Source organism: Fukomys damarensis, unplaced genomic scaffold (assembly GCF_012274545.1).
Source record: "Fukomys damarensis isolate Sample0158 unplaced genomic scaffold, DMR_v1.0_HiC HiC_scaffold_35, whole genome shotgun sequence".
Lineage (NCBI taxonomy): Eukaryota > Metazoa > Chordata > Mammalia > Rodentia > Bathyergidae > Fukomys > Fukomys damarensis.
The window spans coordinates 686,154-710,507 of record NW_022900947.1 but is presented as its reverse complement, the minus strand read 5'-3'; the positions used below and the strand labels follow the sequence as shown (position 1 = coordinate 710,507).

Sequence of the window (24,354 nt, the reverse complement as noted above, 5' to 3'; positions counted from 1 at the left end):
AGCAGATCCGGGAGGTGGGGACCAACAGCCCCGAACACATTCCTCAGAATTCTTGGGAAGACAGTGTATTCCTATCTTGCTGCAGTTAAAAAAATGAAAAAAACTATCACACGTAAGTGCACAAATGCTGACACCTACATTAAAACAGGTCTAATTCTGTGAGTACTGCAAAAGAAGACAACTAAACTTACTCATATATCTTCTACAAGTCAAAATAGGGATTTAATTTGTTGAGCAATAATTCCCTGTGATAGGAATAATAGAATAATGAGACTTTTATCACAAACAGCAGAGATGTTGGTGAGAATCACTCCTTGCACAGGAGAAAACTCAGACCCAGTCATTCCTTCCAGGCATCGTGCAGACACACCATAAAGCGTGTTTATCGATGCTGTCACCCCGACCTTCCCAGCGCTGGAGAAAGTCTCGTTTTGTAGTTTATCACGAAATGCCAGGTTTGCTCAGCATGTAATTTAATCTTATGCTTGGAGGCGTCCATGTTATTTGGTTATCAAGGAATTATTCTTTAATAAAATGTATGCTTTCTGATCTCTGTTTTATTAATTTGGCTCATCATTCCATCCATCACTGCTGGCACCAGGCGTGTGGTTTGTCACAGTTACGGCCACTCGGTGTCACAGCTCTGCTCCCCAGGCGGTGTAGGTGTAGAAGCAGACGGTGTGATCTACAAAGGGAGCACACAGGACAGCCCACTGTTAGTAACAACAGCCTGTGAATCAACGCAATTAAACAAACACCTTTCAGCCTCCTGGAAAGAGGCTGAAGGACCTCAAGACTCCGAGCTGAGGTCAGGGCCGAGCGCATCACTCTTCACGTGCCAGGACTGCATCCAGCCTGAGGGACAGCAAGGTGCAGCTCCCAGCAGAGCCTAAGGCTGCCTGCCGGATGTCAAGGTCACAAGCACCTCTGGGAGGGGCCGGGTTCTGAGCAGCACCAAGCCCTTCCAGAGAGCAGCTCCCTGTGGCTCTGCTCAAAAGACAGGTGATTTGATAGTGAAATTCTGTCATTTTTCGCCTTACTTACTTACATACATAAGTGAGCAACCCTAGATTGACTATATCGCTAGTGGTTCCTCACTGGCCCTCCCCACTGGGCTGCGTATTTCTCCCCAGGAGAAGGCCTCTCCTCCCAGGACAGTGGATTCACACTCCTGTCCCCATCCTGGGGGAGCTGCAGCTGGGTTCTCTGTGGGCACCGGGTTGCCCAGGAGAGGGGATCCTGGAGGTCACAAAGCCGGGCTGGGCCCCTGATCTCTGTGCCACCCAGATGGAGATGGAAACTCCAGACCCAGCGGACCCCCAGGGGTGATGCTGGTAAGGAGGACCTCAGCTTCCAGCCCAGCCGCACCCAGACAGAACCCTAGGACTGGGGCCCGGCCGGGAATGGCGGCCTTGGGCTGACCTTGACATCTGTCTTGCAGGGCACCAGGGACCGGTGAAGGAGGCCCTTTGCCTGCATCAGTAAGAACGATGTTGGGGCCTCAGACACACCGACCGCATGGTCTGGGCATCCACGGCAGCTGCTGGAGATGAAAACCTAAAAAGCCACGCACAGTGGCACAGAGAGATGAAGGCTGAAGTGCACCCCGATGGAGAACAGCAAGGCTCAGAGCTGCAAGCTGCAGAAGGCTGAGGAGAGCAACGGAGCGAGCCGCAGGAAGATGGAGTGGGCTCGGATCAGGCGTGTGGACCGACTGGGTCTGTCTTCTGTCCTGTCTCTGCGGGGGCTCCAGCTGGACCCTCTGTGCTGCTCTAAGTGTCCTCAAGATCCTCCACAGATGATGTCACACTGTACCACAGAACGAGAACATGGGCCGGGGATGTGGCTCAGTGGTGCCGCCGCCTGCCTCTCAAGGACAGGGTCCTGAGTTCTATGCCCGACACCCCCCCACCGAAAGAGAGAATGAGAACACAGGGCGGAATTTCATTTCACACCCGTGCCTTGTTCTTATTTGCAGCTCCTACAGCTAACCCTCACTTAATGACCTACCCATTTAACCACTGCTCAGACTTTGTTTTGGTACAGTTCTTATTTCGTGTTGATAGAGCCTTGGTGTACTTTTCCGCACAGTTCACCTTGTTTATACGGCGCTATAATTTTTGTTGATTGTATTGTACAGCACTGTAGTTGCAGGTTCTGTTACCCATCCCGCCCTGTACGCGGGAGTCACGGAAATCAAAGCAAAGCCGCCAAGGTGGAGTTTCTGTGGACCATTTCTTTGATCTGAGAATGGTAATGTACACTCTGCAGACTCTTTTGGCGACCAATTCAGTTAATGACCCAGTCTCAGGGATGGGACTTGGTCATTAGGGGAGGAACATGTGTATTACACTACAAACCCAGCTGAGTGATTTTTTTTTTCTGCCAACAGCCTATAGTGTTAGAGAAAGAAGCTCTTTCCTGGTAGACAGATTCCCTCTCACTGCATAAGGGGATAAGTGGATCAGAACACTCACTCTCCAGCTCCCGCTGGCTCCCCATTCCTGCTGCAAACCCGGCCTCAAGGCACCTTCCTCCTCACCAGAACTGCAGGCATCTACTCACTGGGCCTTCTCTGGACGTGAGGTTGGGCTGCACGTCACTGGCTCAGCGCGGTTTCCGCACTTCTGAAGTCCCCACTGCTCTCAGGATGTCCCTGGATCTGTGCCATCCAGCAGCTCGGTGGGGCCGGTGGGTTTTCTCCACCTGCCGGCTCAGGATCCGTGAGCCTCTGTCTTTCTTCACCATCAGAAAGCCCTTGACCATTCAACGCCACCCTTTCCTCCGTGTATGATTGTATCACCTTGATCCTTCTCTCTTGCTGGGGGTTGAGTTACACACACCCTGGACCACACAGACCTTGGCTTTTTTTTTTCAGTACTGGGGGTTGAATCAAGAATCTTCACACTGAACTACATCTACAGCCCATTTTATTTTATCTTTTTATTTTCATACAGGGTCTTGGTAAGTTGCCCAGGCTGGGCTCAAACTTGTGATCCTCCTGTCTCAGCCTCCCAGAGTGCTGAATGTTGACATGCACACCACACCTGGCATCTCAGATGTCTTTATTAAAACTCATTTTCCTCCTTGTGCTTCCGTTTGGATACTTTTGCATTCCTGTCTTCCAGTTTGCTGATTTTTTCCCCCTCTGATGCAAAGCTCATTTAATTCTTTATTCCTGGTGTCATTTTTTTAAAATTGAGTTTATTGGTATATTTAGGGATACAGTACAGTTACATTCATTGTTGGGATCATGTACCTTTACATGGCAAGTCTTGATTCTCATTTTTTTCCCCTTACCTCTGCCCTCCCTTCAACCCCTCCCCCCCATCTTCAAACACTTTATTTTCATCTTTTCATTCTCTCACATGTTTTTCTTTTCCCTTTTTGTTCTTCCCCTACATATCACACCTTCCCTACACCTTTAGCTCCTTTCCTCCCATTTCTAAATGTCAGTAATCTTATTAGAATCTTATGCATTGTTGCAGAATATTCACACCAGGGAAACTATTTGGTATTTACACATGTGGGACTTATTTATTTCACTTAGGAGTATATCTTCAATATGTATCCATTTTCCTATGAATGAATCTATTCTCTCGCTCTTTATGGCTGAGTAATATTCCATTTTATAGAAAAACCACAACTTCTTTATCCAGTTTCCAACGGATGGGCAAATAGGTTGTTTCCAAGATTTAGCTATTACAAACTATGCCGCTATAAACATGGGTGCACATACTTCTCTGTGATATGATTCTTTTAGTTCTCTTGGAAAGATACCCAACAGAGGGATGGCTGGGTCAAATGGAACCTCCAGTCCAAGCTCTTTGAGGTATCTCCATATTGATTTCCATAGTGGTTGCACTAGTCTGCACTCCCACCAACAATGGAGGAGGGTTCCTTTCTCCCCACAACCCCGCCAACATTTGTTATTGTGTGATTTCTTGATAGCAGCCATTCTTTGTGGGGTGAGGTGGAATCTCAGTGTTGTTTTCATCTGCATCGCTCGAATGACCAGTGATGTGGAACATTTTTTCATATATTTTCTTGCTGCTTTTACTTCTTTGTATGAGAAATGTCTGTTCATTTCCGATGCCCATTTTTGGATCGGGTCTTTATATTTGGGGGGACTGATTGTTTTGAGTTCTTTATATATCCTTGATAATAGTCCTTTGTCTGAGGTACAGCTGGTAAAAATTTTTTCCCACATTGTAGATTGTCTCTTAGTTCTGCTAATGGTTTCTTTTGAAGTACAGAAGCTTTTTAGTAAGATGAGATCCCAGTTGCTGATTCTTTCTGCTAGTTCCCGTGCTACTGAGGATTTGTTCATAAAGTCTTTTCCTATACCAATGTCTTCCAGAGTTCTGCCTAACTTACCTTCCAGCAAGTTTAATGTTTCTGTTTTAATATTTAGATATTTAATCCATTTGGATTTTAATTTAGTGCATGGCGAAAGATAAGGGTCTAATTTTAATCTGTGGCAGGTTGATATCCAGTTTTTCCAACACCATTTATTAAAGAGGCTATCTTTCCTCCACTGAGGATGGTGAGCTCCTTTGTCAAAGATGAGGTAGCTGAGTACATCTGCATTTGTTTTTGTGTCTTCCAGTCTGTTCCATTGATCCTCAGGCCTATTTCTTTGCCAGTCTGGTGTCATATTTTTATTTTACTATAACTTCCATTTGGCACCTTTTTTTTTAAGGGTTTCCACTGACAGCTGAAGTCTCCCATGTGTTGCTGCACGGTGTCTCCTGCCGCAGTCTCCTTCTGACAACTGTGCCCTCATGCTGAGACTTGGAGCTTTGCTTCCCTCACCTTGACCGGGTTCACGTTTTCTTGCTTCTTTGCGTGTCTTGTAACATTTTGTTTTATGCTGCTCATCATGAGGATTTGTTGAGACAGAGGTAAGGGATACTTACCTCCCCCAAAGGACAGGCTTCTTCTTTGAATAGGACTCTCACATACAGGGATGAGTCCATCGATCTGCAGATGTGCTGGGTCTGCGCTCTGTGGCGGCTTCAGATTCTGCTTGCACCAGCTGAGCCGCAAATACTGAGGAGCTGAGATAGGAGCACCCCTTCTGCAGGACCTGGGGGCTGGCTGCTGTGGTGCGCTCCAACCCAGCCTGGCACCAGCCTCCCCTCACCCCACCACACAGGGCACCTGTTGCTCTCTGTCCTAGGCTTCCTGTGGTTCTGGACAGCTCTATCTGCCTGTCCTGTCCCCGACTTCAGAAAGCCATCCATGCCTTGTCCCCAGCCAAATGTTCAAACCGAGGGATGAGCTGCGACAGACTCCAGGAGAGGCTGGAAGGAGGAGGCAGACCCCAAAGCTGGGCCGTGGATTCCAAGTCCACAGGTTCCTCCTGGTCGTCCCTCTTCCTATCTGCGGGAGTGAAAGCTTCTGTGGGTCCCTTCCCTCCCACGAAGGCCTAGGTACCTTCTGGAATCTCACTCATCCGGGTTCTTTGACAAAGTGGGAGCAGGCCCCATGCCCAGCTGGTTCTTGATGCCACCGCAGGGGACCTTTGGCCACGAGCATCTGCACCCACAGGGCGAAGGCCCGTCTGCAGGAGGACAAGGGAGGACAGGGCCAGAGCTCAAGTCTGAGCTGCCACCCACGGCTGCTGTGGTGCCACCCTACCTCCAGGGCTCTGTTTGACTCTTGCAGATCATTTGGTTGTAATGAATTTTTTGCTACAATAACAATATATTTACTGCTATCTGCAGCTGAATGTCCCCTTTGTTTTCTAAGGATACTCATTCATTCTAGGTTGTCCACACTGCATGCCTCCCTCCTTGAATTATTTTTGCATTCTTTTGCTCCCTGGTTGAGGTGCTCTGGCAGGATTGTAAAATTTATGGTATTTGCTTAAATCCACAGACAGAGTTTCAATTAGAAAATTATTGTAGGATGCTAAAACAATTAAAAATTCCTTTATCAAGGATAAAATTCCTAAGCCAGGGGTGTAGCTCAGTGGTGCCGTGCCTGCCTGGCAAGCGTAAGGTCCTGAGTTTGATCCTGGGTACCAAAAATAAATAAACAAACAAACAAATAAACAATTCCTTTATAGGAAATGCTCTTATAGGACTTCAAAAGCAGCTCAGTGATAAAATACTAGGCCCAAGTCCAATCCCTGGGACTGCAAAAGAAAAAAGAAAGTATAAACAAGCAGCAAAGGCAAGACTTGTAATGACAAGGGAGGCTCCCGAGTGCTCTCTTCTGTGGAGTTCAAGCATCCACTGCCAGGGTTCAGCATTTTAATATGTGAAGCTCATGCCAGGCTGGTTATGGTCCCTGTGGGAGAACCAAGGGTGTGGCCTTCGCTCAAGCTGAACAGGTCTGTGTGGCATCGACACAGCTACAGCTGGCCATAGGCTCCGTGCAGCAAGGAGCCTCGGGGCCAGGGGTCACACTCCCCTGCTGACCACACTGCTGATGCCCACAGCCTGAGCCCATTCTCCTGACCCTGGGCCCTGGCAGGGTGGACTTGCCCATACCTCGAGAGGCAGCCTGCGGCTGGCTGCTGTCAGGAACTGGACAGAGCCTGGGCACGATGTGGACACCATGCATGAGAGGCTCTCAAATCCGAGGGTGGAGAGATGTGAGAGATGTGCAGTTCGGGCAGGGGCAGGCATTGTGCTGGCATGAGCTGTGAGCCCTGGTGCTGGGAGGGGGTGGCCGGCAGGCACCTGTCTTCCCCTGATGGATTTTGGCAAAGCAAGGATGGTGGCCCCTCCATCCCCAAGCCCCTGAGGATGAAGCGGGGCAGTTCTCACAGTGGGAAAACAACAAAAGCTAGGGTAATATTGCCAGAGCAGCTGGCCAGGCTCCTGGGCACGAGGCAGAGCTCTGTGCAGGACACAGGTGTGCAGGATGCACTGAAGAAGAGGGGATCGACTTGGGGATGAGGTGGTCACAGCACTGGAGGCACAGGGGCAGGTTTGAGGATCGAGACAGTGCTGGACTGCTAGGCCCTACCTGCCTACTGTGGTCCTGGTATCTGGCTCTGATCCACAACTCCACTGCTCTGTGGACCTCTTGACACACATGCAGCCCGAGGCTGGGCCAGCAGTGGGAGCCCCATGTTTCTCCACAGGAGACCCCTGGGGGGCGCCCGGAGCTGCCTCTGCAGAGCTGTCCCGCTGGGATGGGAGCACGGACTAGTGCCAGGCACTGAGTGTGGCCCCAGCTCTGTAGTGCGCTGTGTGTGGGGCCTTGGAGAGCCCACACGACCTTCTGTGACTCAGTTTCCTCCTCCAGAATAGAATAAAACTGTCCAGCTCTGTAAATGCACAGCATTTCTTCAGTGAAAAGCTGCAGGGGCCCAACAGTTCCCCTGCCCAGGGACCTGGAGAAGCCCGACAGTGGGGCTAAGCCCCTTCCCCAGCCTCCATCTCTGCTCACAGCAGAAAGGAGGAAGCCAGCACCCACCAATGATGAACGTGAGAAGCAAAACATGAACCACAGTTAAGCCACTAAAAGAAGCAAAGCTCTGACAATGCTTGGAGCATAGCCTCAGAACCACTCATAAAGGGAGGCCAGCCAGGCCTTTTTTTTTGTTTTTATGAAACATCCAGGAGAGGCGAGAACTCAGGGACGGAGGACGCAGAGCCCTGGTCTTGTGGTGCTAGGCACCATGCGTCTCATCTGCAGGAATGTGCATGCCAGGCCTTCGCCCATGTTTGAAGTGGGTTGTTTTTCTTTTTGGTGTTGAGTTGTAGGAATTCTTTATATAATCTGAATATTAACCTCTTGTCAAATTGATAATTTGCAAGTATTTTGTCCCTTTCTGTAATCAGTCCTATCACTTTCTTGATAGCACCCTATCCTGCAAAAAGTTCTTAGTTTGATGAAGATCAATTTAACTTTGGGGGGGACTGGTATTATTTTTTGTGCTACTGAAAGTCATATTTATGAGGTGTGATCAAAATATACAATGAATATTTAAATTAAAAAGTTTTACTACAGTGAGAGAAACTTTGCCATGAATCTCCTTCACTTTAACATGTTTATCCTATCATTGTTGCCACTTTCTGAAGCAATTGTGGAAGTTCTCGTACATGAGTGTCTCTACAAGGACTAATTAAAAGCAAAATCCTGAGACTGCTGCCGCCCAGTGCCATCCAACAGAAAGCCAGGCTTGTAAAGACGTGATGCTGTGTCCTCATCCATCTTACTCACTGGACCTGGCACTGTGCAACTTCTGGCTCTTTCCCAAAGTCAAAATGACCACGAAAGGCAAATGTTTTGAATTGATTCAGGACACTGAGGTAGCCACAGCAGCACAGCTAAAGACACCAGTGGAAGAGGACTTCCAGAACTGCGGGAGAAAGTAGCAAGAACGGTGTGGAGCAAGTGTGCTTGAAGAGAGGGGAGGATTTTGAGGGGGATTCTGTTCAGCATAGTTCTTTTCTTTTGAACACTTATTCTTTTTTTTCTTTTATTGAGTTTACTGGTACATTTTAGGTATACAGTACAGTTACATTCATTATTGGGATCCTGTACCTTCACATGACAGGTGGTCTTGGCTCTCATTTTTTCCCCTTGTCCCTGCCCTCCCTTCACCCCCTCCTCCCCTCCCCATTTACAAACACTTTATTTCCATTTTTCATATTTTTTTCTTTCCCCTTATTACCTTTCCCCTCCCCTTTCCACTTTCCCTACACCTTTAGCCCTTTTCTTCCCATTTCACAATGTCAGTAATCTCATTAGGATCTTCTGTACTGTTACAGTTTATTCACAACAGAGAAACTATTCGGTATTTATTTCACTTAGGAGTATATCCTCAATATGTATCCATTTTCCTATGAATGAGTCTAATTTCTCATGCTTTATGGCTGAGTAGTATTCCATTTTATAGAAAAACCACATCTTCTTTATCCAATCTCCAACTGATGGGCAAGTGGGCTGTTTCCAAGTTTTAGCTATTACAAACCGTGCCGCTATAAACATAGGTGTGCACTTATCGCTCTGCTAGGATTCTTTTAATTCTTTTGGAAAGATACCCAGCAGAGGGATGGCTGGGTCAAATGGAACCTCTAGTCCCAGCTCTTGAGGAATCTCCACATTGATTTCCATAGTGGTTGCACCAGTCTGCACTCCCACCAACAATGGAGAAGGGTTTCTTTCTCCCCACAACCCGGCCAACATTTGTTATTGGTTGATTTCTTGATAGCAGCCATTCTTTGTGGGGTGAGGTGCAATCTCAGTGTTGTTTTCATCTGCATCTCTCAAATGACCAGTGATGTGGAACATTTTTTCATATATTTACTTGCTGCTTCTACTTCTTTGTCTGAGAAATGTCTGTCATTTCAGATGCTCATTTTTGAATTGGGTCTTCATAGTTTTTACCACACCCCACTTATACTTGTTGCCAATTCCAACATGATGAAGATTTCACCCAATGTGTTCAATCTAGGGGCTTTATAGTTTGGCTTTTTTTTCCATTTTTGTTTTGGTACTAGGGGATTGAACCCAGTGGTGCTCTACCTCTGAGCTACAACCTCAGTCCTTTTTTTCGTATTTTTTACTTTGAGACAGGTTCTCCTTAAGTTGCCCAGGTCAGACTCGAACTTGTGATCCTGCTGCCTCTTCCTCCTTGAGTGCTGGGATTACAGGTGTGTGCCACCACACCAGTATAGTTTAGCTCCAAGTTAGGTCTTCTATCCATTTGGAATTAATTTTTATATATGGTACAAGAGAAGGGTCCACCTTCAGTCTTCCATGCGGAGACACAGTTTCCCCACATCATTTGTTGAAAAGACTGTCTGCAGTGGTTTATTTCTGAGATCTTTATTCTTTTCTCCTGGTCTATATGCTTGCCTTAATGTCAGTACCATGCTGTCCTTACCATTTTTAATAACCCTGGAAGAAGTTGTAAAGTTGGGAAGTGTGAGGGTTCCACCGTCACTCTTTTTTTGTGTGTGTGGTAATGGGGATCGAGCTCAGGACCTTGCACTTGCCAGGCAGGCTTGGTGCCACTGAGCTACATCCCCGGCCCAATCGCTACTCTTTTTCAACAATGCTGAATGGAGTCCTTCAGGCTGAGATGACAGCAGCTAGACAGTAATTCAAAGCCACGTGAAAGCATAAAGACCACAGTGAACATAAATACATGGATAGTATTTTATGGTCTGTAACTATACTTTTTATTTTTAGCACGATTAAAAGAAAAGGCATAAAACAATTATTTATCTTGGTTATTGGGCAAAAAATGTAGACAGATGTAATTTATGACATCAACCACAGAAGGGGGGTTAGGCTGAGTAGAGCAGAATTTTATGCTATTCTAGTGAAGCTGGTATAAATTCAAATTAGAATGTTATGACCCCGGGATGTTATATATAATGCAATCCCCATGGTAACCACAAAATATAAAGATATGCACTAGGAAATGAGGAGGAAATAAAACATTTCATTACAAAAGACGACTGAACACCAAGGAGCAGCAACGAAGGAAATGAGGGACAAGACGGCCACCAGCACAGTGGAGACAAACAGCAAGGAAGACAGCAGCCACTCCTACGGACAGCCCTCCGCTGCAGAGGATGCCAGAGTAGTTAAACACAAGATCCCACCGTGTGCTGTTTCCAAGGATACAGAGATGGATGGTGCCGAGACAGAAAGAGATGTCCCAAGCTCAGAGGAACCAAGGCAGAGCAGGGGAGCCATGCTGGTGTCAGGCAAACAGACTTTAAACCAAAATCCCTGCAAGAGACAAAGGCCATTATGTATGCATGAAAGCTTACAAGTAGGAAAGACATTTATGTGCCTAGTAGCGGATCCTCAGGTATGATGTCATATCTGACTGAATCGGAAGAACCGACAGTTCTACAAAATAGTTGGAGATTTCTCAATAATGGATAGAACACCCAAACAGAACACAGGTAAGGAAATGGAGGACTTAAGTCCACTAAACCCACGGGACCTGACAGATATGTGTAGAACACTCTCACACCACCAACAAAATACGCACGAGCTATCGGGACAGATGAGGCATAAGGCCACAGAGAAAGCTCCAATAGATTTAAAAAGATAGCACACAGGGCATCTTCTCTGGCCATAGCAGGATAAAGTTAGAAATCAACAAAGAAGGAAAAGTGAAAATTTCACAAAATCGTGGAAACTAAACATTCTTGGCTGGTGTGGTGGCACATGACTATAATCCCAGCACTCTGGGAGAATGAGGCAAGAGGATCACACGTTTAAGCCCAGCCCAGGACATTTATCAATTTAGTGTGACCCTGTTTAAAAATAAAAAATACAGAATAACGACTGGGGATGTAGCTCAGTGTCAAGGCCCTGGATTCAATCCCCAGAGCCAACTAACTCCCTCTCTTTCACCCCCCTACCCTGTCTCTCTCTCTCTCTCCTTTCTTAAACATCTGATAAATCAGTGAAGAAATCATAAGGGAAACTGGAAATACTTAGGAATGACAATGAAAACACAACATGTGCAAACTTATGGGACACAGCAGCAGCAGTGCTAAAGGGGGAACTTACTGCTGCCAATGTTGGGTTAGAAGAAGATCTGAAGTTAATAACCTGTTACCTTTTATTTAATTCATTTATTTTTGCTACCGGGGATTGAACTACAGTCCTTGCACTTGCAAGGTGGGCAGCAGCACCACTGAGCTAAATCCCCGGCCACCTGCTACCTTTTAGAGACAAAGATTAGCAAACTAAGCTCACAACTACAAGAATACAGGGAACAATAAACATTAAGCAGAGATATAGAAAATAGAGAAAAGTAAAAGTTGGCTTTTAAAAAAATTTTTTTAATTGACAAAAAATTGGCTAGACTGGCAAGGAATGAAATAAGGAGGATACAAATAACTAGAACCAGAAATGGAAATGAAGATGTTACTATCAATCCTACTGAGACAGGAAGTGCTACAGAGAATACAATAAACAACCACACTCCAGCAAACAAGGTAACAAGCAAGGATAAAGGACGAATCCCCTAAAACACACATGTACCTAAACTGAGAGAAAAATAAAAAATCCTGCACAACAAGTAAAGCGATTGAGTCAGTAGCTAAAACCTCCCAGCAAAAGTGGTTTCACTGGTTGGTTCAAACAAATATCTGAGGAAGAATTGACACCAAACTTATCCAAAAAATCGAAGAACTTCCTAACTCATGCTATGCAGCCAGCATTACACTAGTGCCAAAACCCCATGATGACATCACAAGAAAAGAAAATGACAGACCAATATCTCTTATAAATATAGATGTGAAAGTCCTCAGCAAAATATTAGCAAACTGAACCGCATAGCGCACTAGCAGGTTATTCATCATGACCAGGCAGGAATGATCCAGCCAGGCAGGGCAGGTCAACACAAGAGACTCAACTCTGGTAAAACACATAGCTAGGCCGATGAACAGAATGCTGCACAATCATCTCAACGTGTGGTAGGATAAAGGAAACATAAGTGGAAAGCAGATAGAGAAACTGTTTTTGTCTCCCTGTTACCTTTTTAAAAATGAGTCAGATCCCTACTCAGTTCTGTGCATAGGAATCATTTAAGAAATCATTTAGGAAAAGTTCGTTAAACAAAGTCATTAGCCCCAAGTTTACCTGACCTGGCTCAAACACCTTCAGGACTGCAGGCCCCAAGATAAGAGAAACCAAAGTAATTTTAGGAAAAGTTAAAAGAAAAAAAAAGTAATTTTAGGGTTTTCAGGGGCACTCAGTGGCCATCCAGTTCCAGACCCTTTGGAGTGATGCCTAGAAGTTTCCAAACCTGTAATCACCTCAGATTGCAGGAAAAGCAGAGCCTCAATACCACCCCATGAGGGGCTCACATCTTCCAAGTACAGATAAGCATCCTAGAGGGACCACACTGTCCCCGCAGCCATAGGGTTCCTGCAGAGCTGAGACACCAACACCAAGGCTGAGAATGCTTGACCAAGCCCTGGCCCGTCTTGGCAGATCCTTAAAAACTGATGTGCTGCTTTCATAAGCAGCCCACCTAAGCCCCGGCACCAGAGTGAGCCCCTCCCATTGTGCAGGCTATTGTCTCTTCCCCATTTTCCCTAACTTTTTAACTGCCTGTGCCTCATTCTCTGCATCCTGAAAGTCTTTTTCCATGACATGCGTCATGGGCAGACTGAGTTGAGGTCCCCCTCCCCTCTTTGGGAGTTTCCTTGGACCACAGCCAGTGACAGATGGCAAAGAAAAGGCATTTGACAAAAGCTAATATTGTTTCATGATAAAACAAAGCACTCAAAGAACTAAGGGGAAAGTTCCCCTGAAAACAAAGGGTGACATGAGGGGCTGGGGATTTAGTTGGGGCTGGGGATTTAGCTCAGTGGTTCTGCCACCTGCCTTGCAAGTGCAAGGACCCGAGTTCAATCCCAGGTACCAAAAAAAAAACCCAAAAAAAAGGGTGACATGAACCCCAAACTGTGCTCAGTGGCAAAACTCAAGGTTGAGGACCACACAAGGGTGCCCACGTTCACCCGTGCTACTCAACACTTCACTGGCACCCTGTCCAGGGCCATAGATGAGAAGGGAAAACACCCAAGTAGAAAGGAGGGGGTAAGTAAAACTGTCTCTATTTGCAAATGATGTGATCCCGTATATAGAAAATCCAAGAACTTCCACAAGAAATTTACTAGAGCTAAAAACTGAATTCAAGATAAACATTCAAAAACCAATTTTCCGTACACCTGCATCAAATAAATTTGATCAGAAAATTGAAGATGATTTCAATTACAATTGATACCGGGTTTCTGGGGTGCTGTAGATCCTTTCCGGAGATTCTTTTAAAGGTTTTTGTTGTCCTGAATAAAGAACTGGACAAGTGAAAAATGTAGCAAAACTTTACATTTATTAAAGTTCACTGTACAAAATGACAGCAGACCACTGAGAAAGAGGAGGCACAGTGGCCATGATATTAATGGCTGATGTCTTTTGTGCCCCCTCCCATTCCAGGCTGACCTCAGATCTGGACCAGCCTACCAAAAACCTGCTTGATTTCATGCCAGAAGAATTGAAGATAGCACTTTCTGATTGGTTCCAAGTTCAGGGTTAAGCACAGATGTGATGGATCTCTGTGACTGGCAAGTCAACCCAGCTTGCTGGCCACATGTTAATCTCCTGCCTCGCAATGGCGTATAACAAAATAAATAATTAAGAATAAATTTAATCAAGATGATGAAAGACTTGTAGGCTGAAGCTGTAAAAGATTGCAAAAAGAAACTAAAGAATATCTAAATGAATGGGAAGGCATCCCATGCTCATGGACAAGAAGGGGTAATTTTCCTGAAATGTCAGTGCCACCCAAAGTGGTCTATAGACCCAACACAGTGCCTATCAAAATCCCAACAGTATGTTTCAAAGAAAGAGAAGCAGATTTTCAAATTTGTATGGGGTCGCAAGTGTCCTGAAATCTGAGCTCAGGTCCTATACTTTGGCCTCAGATCTGCGCCTGTTCTCTGGGACCAACCTGTCTCTATTCATCCTCAGTGTAGGATGCAGGCTTTGTCCCATTTTCTCTCGTTCCTTTTCACAAGGAGAGCAGGTGTTATGTCTCTCATGAGCACCCAGAACGGCTGGGTCTCCCTGGGTAACACCATCATCACTGCTGCACATGGGCCAGCCAACATCCTGCATGCCCAGCACCCTGCAGTGTTGATCTCCTTCCCATGATAGCTCCCGGCTCAGCACTTGACATGAACAGCATCTGCTCATTTCCAGGTGCAGAGATCTTTGTGGAAGGAAGCACCCCAACCTTGAGACCACAGCTCAGGCCTTCACCTGCACTCAAGGAACCTGTGTAGAACAGGGCTCTGGGTATTTGTTGGCAAAAGAAATTGTTAAGGATGTATTTTCACAATCTCCAAGCAAGTGGGGTGCCGAAGTGGGGGTCAGTGCCCATCAGCAACATAGGGAGGGCTTCTGCTGTAGACAGACTCAGGCTGAAACGCTGATCTGGGTTTAGGTGTGGTGGGGGAGGCAAGGAGATACTGCACAACCAGATGGCAGGATGAGTCACTTTATTCCCTGAGCAAAGGGCCCAGCAGCAGGCACGTGGAGCTGAAGCCTGGTGGGACTGAGGTGGCCAGGCCAGGGCACCCGCTTAGAAGAAGAGCCCCTGTGACAGCCCGTACAACAGTGCCAGGGGTCGAGGACCGCAGTTCTGCTCCTGGCTGACACAGGGAGGGGGCCAGGTTTAGGGAACACAGCGGAGGTCACTCCCGAGCAGGAAATCGGGGTAAACATGCAGGGAGGGGACTGCCCAGGGTTGGCACTCACCCCGCGCCCTGGGATGAGTCAAGGGGTACAGGACAGTGTGCAGGACCCATGCGCTTGCAGACAAAGCCTCAGTTTTATCGCAAGCCTGATGTCCCTGCTGTCCATGCCACTCCTATCTGCACCCTTCGCACTCCCTAGGCTTCTCTCAGTATGAGTCCCAGCCCTAGGTCTGGTCTCCATGGAGCCCTGACCTCCTCAGGAAGCAACAGAAGGCTGGTGATGGTGACCCGCTGTGGCCAGCTGAGGGGCGATCTGGGCATCAGTCTCAACAGGCCGGAGCTCAGGGCCAGCCCAGTTCCACTCCACTACTTCAGCTTGGGGAATAGGCCTGGGGCTGTGCTCATGAGCTACTTCATAGACTCACTGCCTGTGAACACGAGACTTACGAGGACTCATAACATTGCACTGAAAATAACAAGGATATAACTGAAAAACGCGCATCATACCAAGAAGCAGGCAAACGTTATCTTGAACAAGACAGAAAACAAAAAGACCCCAAGACCAAGGTGACACAGATGTTGGAATTATTTGATGTGCACTTTTAAAACAGACATCATAAAAACGCTTCAGTCGACAGGCAATCACAAACAAGGCTGAAACAGCGGAAGAGTGGAACACTTCAGGGAGGCAACCGAAGTTAGAAAGGAGTAAGTGGAGGAAAAACAGTAACAGAACCTTTTTAAGCTCAGTGGGCTCAGGTGGAGAATGGAAGGCGGAAGGAAGAAAGTATGAAGATGGAGCGTCTGAGGAGACAGGATTCTCAGAAAAGAACCCCAGGAACGGACGGAGCCACGGCACTGTGTGCCGCTGGAATCCCAGAGGGAGGCAGGAAGGAGTGGGCTGGGGAGATATCTGACCGAGTCATGGCCAGCTGTTTCAATTTGGCAGCCCCTCCCCACTTACAGATTTAAGAATCAAGCAAAACTCAGACAGGTTGAACTCCAAGAAATCCACACCAAGCAAGACACGGGAATAAACAGCAATCTGATGCCTGTCCCTAACTGTGTGCTGAGCCAATGACCCATGTGTGACGGCCTGGGAGCTGCTCCGTGCGTCCCGCGGTGACCCCACAGCAGTAGCAGCAGCGTCTCCAGGAAGAGACCCTTCCCACCCTGCCCCGCAAGTCGAGAAGAGCCCTCGCGCCCCCGTCACCCCACCCCGAACTCAAGCCTCCCAGGCTCCGGCTCAGCACCCACGAGGAACTGAGTATCGTTCCAGCCTCCTGGTCAGGGTAAGTCTGTGCAAGGGCTGAGTGGCGCAGGAGAGCACATCAGTACCAAAGCATGAAAAACTAAAGGCAAAGGAGACCACGAGAGCGAGCAGAGGAGGTGACAACAGGCGAGGAGGCAGACCCAGCACCCACGACAGGCTCCCTTAGGGCTGGGAAGCCCGAGCAAGAGCCATAGGGTTTTTAAGTGCTAAGAAAAGAGCACTGTCAAGCTAGAATTCTACGTTCAGTAAAATATCTTTAGGGCATGGAGTGGAAATCAAGACTATCAGATGAAGAAAAATCAAGAATTTTTTTTTTCCAAAACCTTCATCAACAGAACCTCCAGAGAATAACTAAAGAAATTCTTGATAGGAAAGAAAAAATTGCTAAACCCTGGAATATCTCAAAGAAAGAAGGAACAAAAATAAAAATATGGGTAGATACAATACACAGTCCTCTTAATTTTCCTAAATTATGTTTGATGGTTCAAGCAAATGACATTTTTAAGATTATCTTATTATAAACAAGAGAGGTGAGTGGACCCTAGGGGTAGTTTCCACACTCAAACTGGTAAAAAGTGATTTTTAAAATGTGGAGGACTTACTATAATAAATCATGTACACGTAAGGTAATTCTTAAACATTTAAACTATACAATAAGATATACTGGAAAACACTTGATATACCAAAGTGGAATTCTAAAAACTGTTTAGGTTGACCTAAGAAGATAGAAAAAAATCAGGGAAACAGAAAACAGAAAAAATAAACAGAAAACCAAAAATGTTACAACAGATTTAAACTCTAAAACGTTCATGATTGCACTATATATAAACGCTTTAAATAAACTAATCCAGGCATAGTTGTTTCAATACCTAACCCAGCTATATTCTAGCTGCAAAAATTCACTTCTAATATATCAAGAGGAAGGTTTCAAGTAAGAGGTTCATGAAAGACATGTTGTTCCAGCATTAATCAAAAGAAAGCAGGCGTGGCTATGTTAATGTCAGGTAAATTGGACTCTGGAGCAAAGGAGATTACCAGAGACAGAGGGACATTATGTAATGACAAAGGGATAACTCAACCAAGAAAACAGACCAACCTAACCGCTAAAAAACATATGGATTAAAGGTGATAGGTTTGAAAACAGAGATATGGTTGCACACTCCAACACAGCTCTCAACAAATCATACAACAGCCATTCAAGAAATAAGCAAGGCAGAGCCAGGTGCAGTGGCCCACACCACTTGGGCCAGTACTTGGGAGGCTAAGGCAGGGGGGTTGCAGGTTAGAGTCCCACTTGGGCAACTTCATGAGATCCTGTCTCACAATTTAAAAAATTATTTTAAATGGCTGGAGAGTCCCACTCTGTGTGAAGGTTCTGGGTTTAATCTCCAATACTGGGGGGAAAATCAGCTAGAAGATAGAGGAAACTCAATACCACCAACCAACAGCATCTGACATTTAGTGAACACGTCCCCCAGCTACAGCTGAAATACACACACCTACACATCCACAGAACAACTTCCAAGGTGGGCTGTGTCTGGGTTTTAAAATCCTGAGCAAACTTAGAAGAAGGGAAGCCATACAGGCTTCCAGCTACAGTGGATTCAAACTTAAAAAATGACAAAGATTACAAGAAAATCGCCAACACATGGAAACTAAAAAAGAGCAGAGCTGTCAAGCCAATGGTGGAAAATTCCATCTTAAGAACTAGACACAGAGGAAAGTAAACCCCAGGCATGCAGAAGGGAAGACATAAAAAAGGGGGCACAAATCAATAACGCTGAACAAACTGAGAAACCCACGAAACGGCAACCAATAAACTGATGAACACCTAGCAAAATGGGCAAGGAAAAGAAGACACCAATCATCAGGTTCAGGAAAGAGATGGAGATAACAGCCAGACTCAGTGCGGATCAGAAAATAACAAGCAAATCTGACACACAGGTTCAGAGCTCCAGCAAAAGGGACCAAGCACTCTGTTCATGAAGTAGATCATTTGAATCATTTGTAACCATTAGAGGGATTGAATTTATAATTTTAAAGCTCCCAAGAAGGAAATCTTCAGTCCTAGATTGTTTCACTGCATAATTCCGTAAACATTTAGGGAAGAATTAATACCAAGTCTACACGATCTTTTCTAGGAAATAGAAAAGAAGGTCCCTCTTCTTAACTGTTTTTTTTTTTTTTCCTTGAAATAGGGTCTCACTGTGTAGCCCAGGCTGGCCTCAAAGTCATAGCCATCCTCCTGCCTCAGCCTCCCCAGCACTGGGATCACAGGTGTGTGCCACCACACTCAGCCCTCAGCAACGTGTTTTATGAACCAAGAATCACACTTAACCTGAGAAAGATAATATAGGAAACAAAAAACTATAGGCTATCATCCCTGCCTAACAGAGATGGGAAAATCTGCAACAAAACATTGGCTGGAGGCATTTGGCAAATCATAAAAAGAATCACAAACCATGACCAAGTATGGCTTGTTCCAGGGATGAAAGATTGGTTCAATACCTGAAAATTAATCATATGATACACCGTGTCAGCATGCTGAGGAAGGAAAGGTAGAGGAGCACATCAACTGACACAGAATAAATAGCATTTGAAAAGTCAACCCCTAGGCGCGACGAAACACTCAAAAAAGAATGAACTTGATAGACAACATCTACATAAACCTGGAGCTAACATTTACATCATGGAGAAAGACTGAGTGCTTTTCTCCAAAAACCAGAAACAAGGCCAGGAGGCCCCTCGCATCACTGCATTCCAGATAACACAGGACACTCCAGTAGTGCACCAGGCCACAAGGTGTGGGGCAGGTAGGCAGACAGGAGGGGAAAGTAAAACTCTCTTACCTGTGGGTAGCATGGTTGTCCATGTAGAAAATTCCAAGACATCTACAAAAAGAAAACAAAACAAATAAAACCCTGGAACTAATAATTGAGTTCAGCAGGTTGCAGAATATTGATTTTTTTTACATATTCAAAAATCAGTTATACTTTTATATACTAACAATGAACACATCAAAAAGGAAATAAAAATAAATCCCATTTATAAAAGCATTAAAAAGTTAGGCACGGGCTGGGGATTTAGCTCAGTGGTTTCGCCACCCACCTCTCAAGCACAAGGACCTGAGTTCGATCCTCGGTACCAAAAAAAAAAAAAAGTTAGGAGTTAAACCTAGGATGAAATCCACACAGCCCTGATAAAGGAAACCAAAGCTCTGACTGGATAGACACACACATGCATGGACTGCAAGACAACACAGGGGGCTGGACAGGCTCCCCAGACTGATACGTGTCTTGCACAACTCCTATCAAAAGTGCAGCATGTTCTGTTTCATGGACATGGGCAGGGTTATTCTAAAATTTGTGTGGAAATGCAAAGGAACCAGCACAGCTAAAACAGCTTTGAAAAGTAAAATGAGTGGATTCAACGTAGTCTATTTCATGACTTCTAACATAGCTGCAGTGAACGAAACTGGCAAAACTGCGGTAGAAGAAAACAAACATTAACGCGCATCACAGAATGGGGTTCCCAGAGTCAGACCTACACCAGACATTGACTGACTTTTGGCAAAAAAATGGAAAAATCAATCTAATGCAAAGAGAAAGTATTTTCAAAAATGGTGCTGGAGCAACTGGACAACTATGGGGAGAAAAACCAGACACAAAACAGCAATAAGAAAACACCTCCTCCCCGCAAAATGCAAACAGGCATGGTGATGCACGTCTGGAACCCTAGCACTCTGGGAGTCTGAGGAACGGGACTGCAAGTCTGAGCCCGACCTGGGCAATTTAGAGATGTAGTGAGACCTGTCTCAAGACAAAAACAAACCCACACATACATAAATCTTTTAAAAGAGCAAAAATACATTGATGAAAACATCACTCCTTAAAAATTAATTCAAATTGAGCATGGCGTTTATTTAAATGTAAAGCTACAGGAAGCATGGGAGACAATCTTCAGGACCTAAGGCGTGTTCAAAAGTTTTTGGACACAACACACAATCCACAAAACAAATGTTAGATACTTTAGACTTTGTCAAAGATAAAGTCAAAGAGCTGGGTGTCGTGGTGCTCACCTGTAATCCCAGGAAGCTGAGGCCGGAGATTGCTGGTGTACAAGACCAGCCTGAACTATATAGTGAGACCCTATTTCCAAAAACCAAATAATAAATAAATAAGTAAAAAGAAAAATACAATAAAATCATTTGTTCTGTTAAGGATCCTGCTAAGAGGATGAAAGACGAGCTACAAGACAGAACAAATTGCACTTGCAAGCCACACATCTGTAGGGACTTGCATGGGGAATAGAGAAAGACTCTGAAAACTCAACAGTTCAACAACAACAAATGTCCAAATAGTAAAGGGCCAAAAGACAGAGACGGCAGACCAGGGCCTGGATAGACGGCCATGGTCGCCTGAGGGGCTCTCGGCACCCCCGCGGGTCTCATGGGTGCTGGCGGGATGCCAAAGGGGGCCACCACTGTGGCACAGCAGCGGCGCCCTTCTTACAAAGCAGTGCCCTCACCACACTGCCCAGCAGACATCGGCTGGCCGCTTCTGGAGAATCGGAAAGTTCATTCACAAGAAAACCTGGGATCAAACGTTCACAGATGAGGAGGGGGCTGGAGACAAATCATGTGGCCTGGGAACAAATGGGCCCTGAGCCCCACGGACCACAGCAGGGTCTGGCTGTGAGCGGTGAGGACCTGACAAGCATGTCCGCCCAAGCACGACCCTCGGGCTCACAGCGTGGCTCGGGGACTCCACCCCACATGAAGCTCAGACTGGTGGCCCCAGGCTGGGTCCTGCAGGCCACGTCCCTCCCAGCCCAGAGCATCATTCCCACGTTGTAGATCCTCGTGGCTTCTTCTCTGGTGCTGCACACACTGCACTGCACCCAGGGCTGTTTGTTCCAGGGGCACCAGGGTTTCTGCTCTGGTCTTCCCACATTCACTGTTCAGGAGTCCCACTGAGCAGAGCCCAAGCCGCCAGGCCACAGGACGGGCTGGGCAGGGCTCTGTCCACCCCTGAGCCGGCAGCCCAGGACCACGGAGTCTCTGGAAAGGAGGGGCACACAGCACCAACTCTGTCTGCTTCTGCTTTTGTCCAGCAGTGGTCCCTTGCTGGAACTCACACCAGCCACGTGGACAGCACTCAGGACCATGGCCGGTGCAGAGGGATGAGGCAGTGTCACTGACACGTTTCCACAGACGGGCAACATGCTCAGAGTGGGCCACTAGACATGCTCCGGTGCTTTGGAGACCCTGACCCACCATGCACCCTCAGGAGACACCCAGACAGCTGACCTGTCTAGCCCCTTAGGTCCAAGAGTGAGACCCAGGCTGCTCAGTCCACATGGCTGTGGACACAACCTGACCACTGCCCCTCCCACATCAGAGTCACGAGGGGACCTTGCTTCACTCCAAAAGAAGCAGGGTTTTTCTGTTTTGTTTTGGGCAGGGCCTGTGCCCATTTTATTTTTTGAGACAAGATCTTGCTAAGTCACTATGTTGTCCAGGCTGTGATCAAACTTGGATCATCCTGTCAGCCTCCCAGAGTACTTCAGTGATTATTTAACTGTCACACATTTAGCATGAAGCTGAAAGACTCCCCTGTCCCAGAAGGGACTCATCATGTGTCCACTCTGTCCACCCGGGGATAAGCAATGCTGACCAGCAGGCGCACAACTCCACCTCTCCCCCGTGTGTCCTGGACAGATGTTCTCGGAGCTCCCGCCAGGCCTGCACACCTTCCCTGAGTAGCCACGGCCTCCCCCGGGCCCTGTCCACTGCCTCTGTAATTCCCATGTGTCCAGGGACACCAGGCTCTCGCACACGTGCTTCCAGCCTGTCCTTTCTGAGGATGTCTGGCACTGGGCAGACCTTCAAGCTTCAGTTTCCTCCTTCAGACACGCTGAGCAGCCCCTTCAGCCCAGACACCTCCACTGAGATTTCCTGGTTGTGTTACGAGCTGTCTTTATCAGCTTCAGGTTCCTAACAAATCCAGCACATCTTCCCCTGCTGTCATTCACAGGGACCCTCCTCCTTCCCTAGGCTCGTGTCTTCATCACTGCAAGCTGTGCTTTCTACCTCAGAACCAGGGCTCCCACACTATGGCCACTGAGACAGCAGGCTGGTGCTGTGCAGGACAGAGGTGTTCAGGAAGAGCAGTGCCAAGGGTGGCGGTGCCGGCCAGGCCTTGTGTGCCCCATACCACTGATGCTCTTGAGCTGCCTGCCAGGCCGGGCCTCTTCCTGCACAGGAGCCCTGGCCTGGCCCCTCCATCCCAAGATGGCGTCAGCCTGTGCTGCTGGTCTGGGGCTTTGCTCCTGGGTATGACTGCTCTGTCCACTTTAGCTTTCTGCTGTAGTCCAGTCTTGTTTGTGTCTGCAGTAAGGGAGGACAAAGCCAGGTGGGTTCCAGGATCCCACCAAAGCTGTGCCAGGGGCTGGGTGAACGGTGGGTGGAAAGGAGCCTGGAGCTTTGGCAATGGGCCAGGTGACGGGAAGGCCAGGTGCAGCCACACCACTTTTATAACCCCATAATGGTGACATCACTGCAGTGCTACTGCCAGCCAATTACCAGGAGGCTTGCCCATGCTTGGCCCCACCCCAAGCCCTGGGTCACATGGCATGGGCTCTTGCTTGGACCCTGCCCACCTGAGGTCCTGCCCCCCATTTTCTTGGTGACCCTGACTCACACCCTGAGGCTGTAGGGCCTCTCCTGCTGGTTTTGAGCATGGGAGACCTCAGGAAGGAGATAGTGAAGGTCCGCCTCTCAGAGGACAGCGACTGCACTTCAAAGGTTTGGACTACAGGGTCATAGGCTGCCCATCTGGAATATGGAGGTGCTACATCCCTAAACTCACCCACCCTGAGGCCCGGGGGTATCTGCTCCTTTCCAATGCTTGGAACCAGAAGAGACCTCAGCCCTGCTGTCGTTTTCAAGACTTCTGCAGGTTTGTACTTCAGACTGGTCTTGAACTCACTGTGTAGCCCCAGCTGGCCTTGAATTCACAGTGATCCTCCCGGCTCAGCCTCCTAAGTGCTGGGATAATAGGTGTGCACCACAATGCCCAGCTGACCCAGTCAGTGTCAACCTTCATACCTTTCTGAGGGGTCAGTGCTTTCATCATCTCTGTGTTAGCCAGATTCTCATGGCTGAGACAAAATACCTGACACAGCAAGTTGAAGTTTTCGTTCTGGCTTATGGTTTTAGAGGTTCAGTCCATGGCTGCTGGCTGCAGTGCTGCTGGGTTGTGGTGAAGCCAATCATCATGGTGGAGGATGTGCTGGGGCACAGCTGTTCATGCTGTGCTGGCCCAGGGAGCAGCGAGGTCACTGTTATAACAAAGTCACTTCCCTAAGGCCATCAAGCGATGATGCTGCCAATGGTCAAATGTGAGGTCAGCCCCACGGTCCAGCCAGCCATACCCTCCTCTGAAGGCTGCACTGGGACCTGGCCTCCAGCCCTCAGCCATGGGGACTCAGCCCCAAGCTGTTGAGAGTCCATCCTTCAAATCAGCTGTCAGCTGCAACAGCCTAAGGCGCACTCTCCCAGCACCCAGAACGAAGCTCCGTGACCTCAGCTTTTGTTGCCCAGTCAGGTCCCTGTCACAGTGAGAGCTCCTGTGACATCTCCGCTCTGAACTGGCCCATCATTACCCCATTGCCCTCCCACTCCCATGAAGAAGATGCACCCTGACCTAACCCATCCCTTCAGAGGAGGACTGGCACACCACCGTCCACACCCTTGCACCCTCCCAGCCTCATGGGAGGGCGGATCTCAGCTTCCACTTCCTGCACTCCTGAGGAAGTGTGTGCAATCCGGACCTCTGTTTCCAAGACAGGAAACGTAGCAGAATGACCTCTCTGCCA

General features: G+C 47.3%; 1 long non-coding RNA gene across 1 annotated transcript; it reads right to left on the bottom strand.

The window, feature by feature from the left end:
• Positions 1–546: 546 nt before the first annotated feature.
• LOC104874588 lies at positions 547–23,935 on the bottom strand. Its single transcript, XR_783779.1, has 3 exons — positions 23,585–23,935; positions 19,326–19,367; positions 547–685 (listed from the first exon to the last, which is right to left on the bottom strand). It is a non-coding gene; the product is annotated as an uncharacterized LOC104874588 (long non-coding RNA).
• Positions 23,936–24,354: the final 419 nt, after the last annotated feature.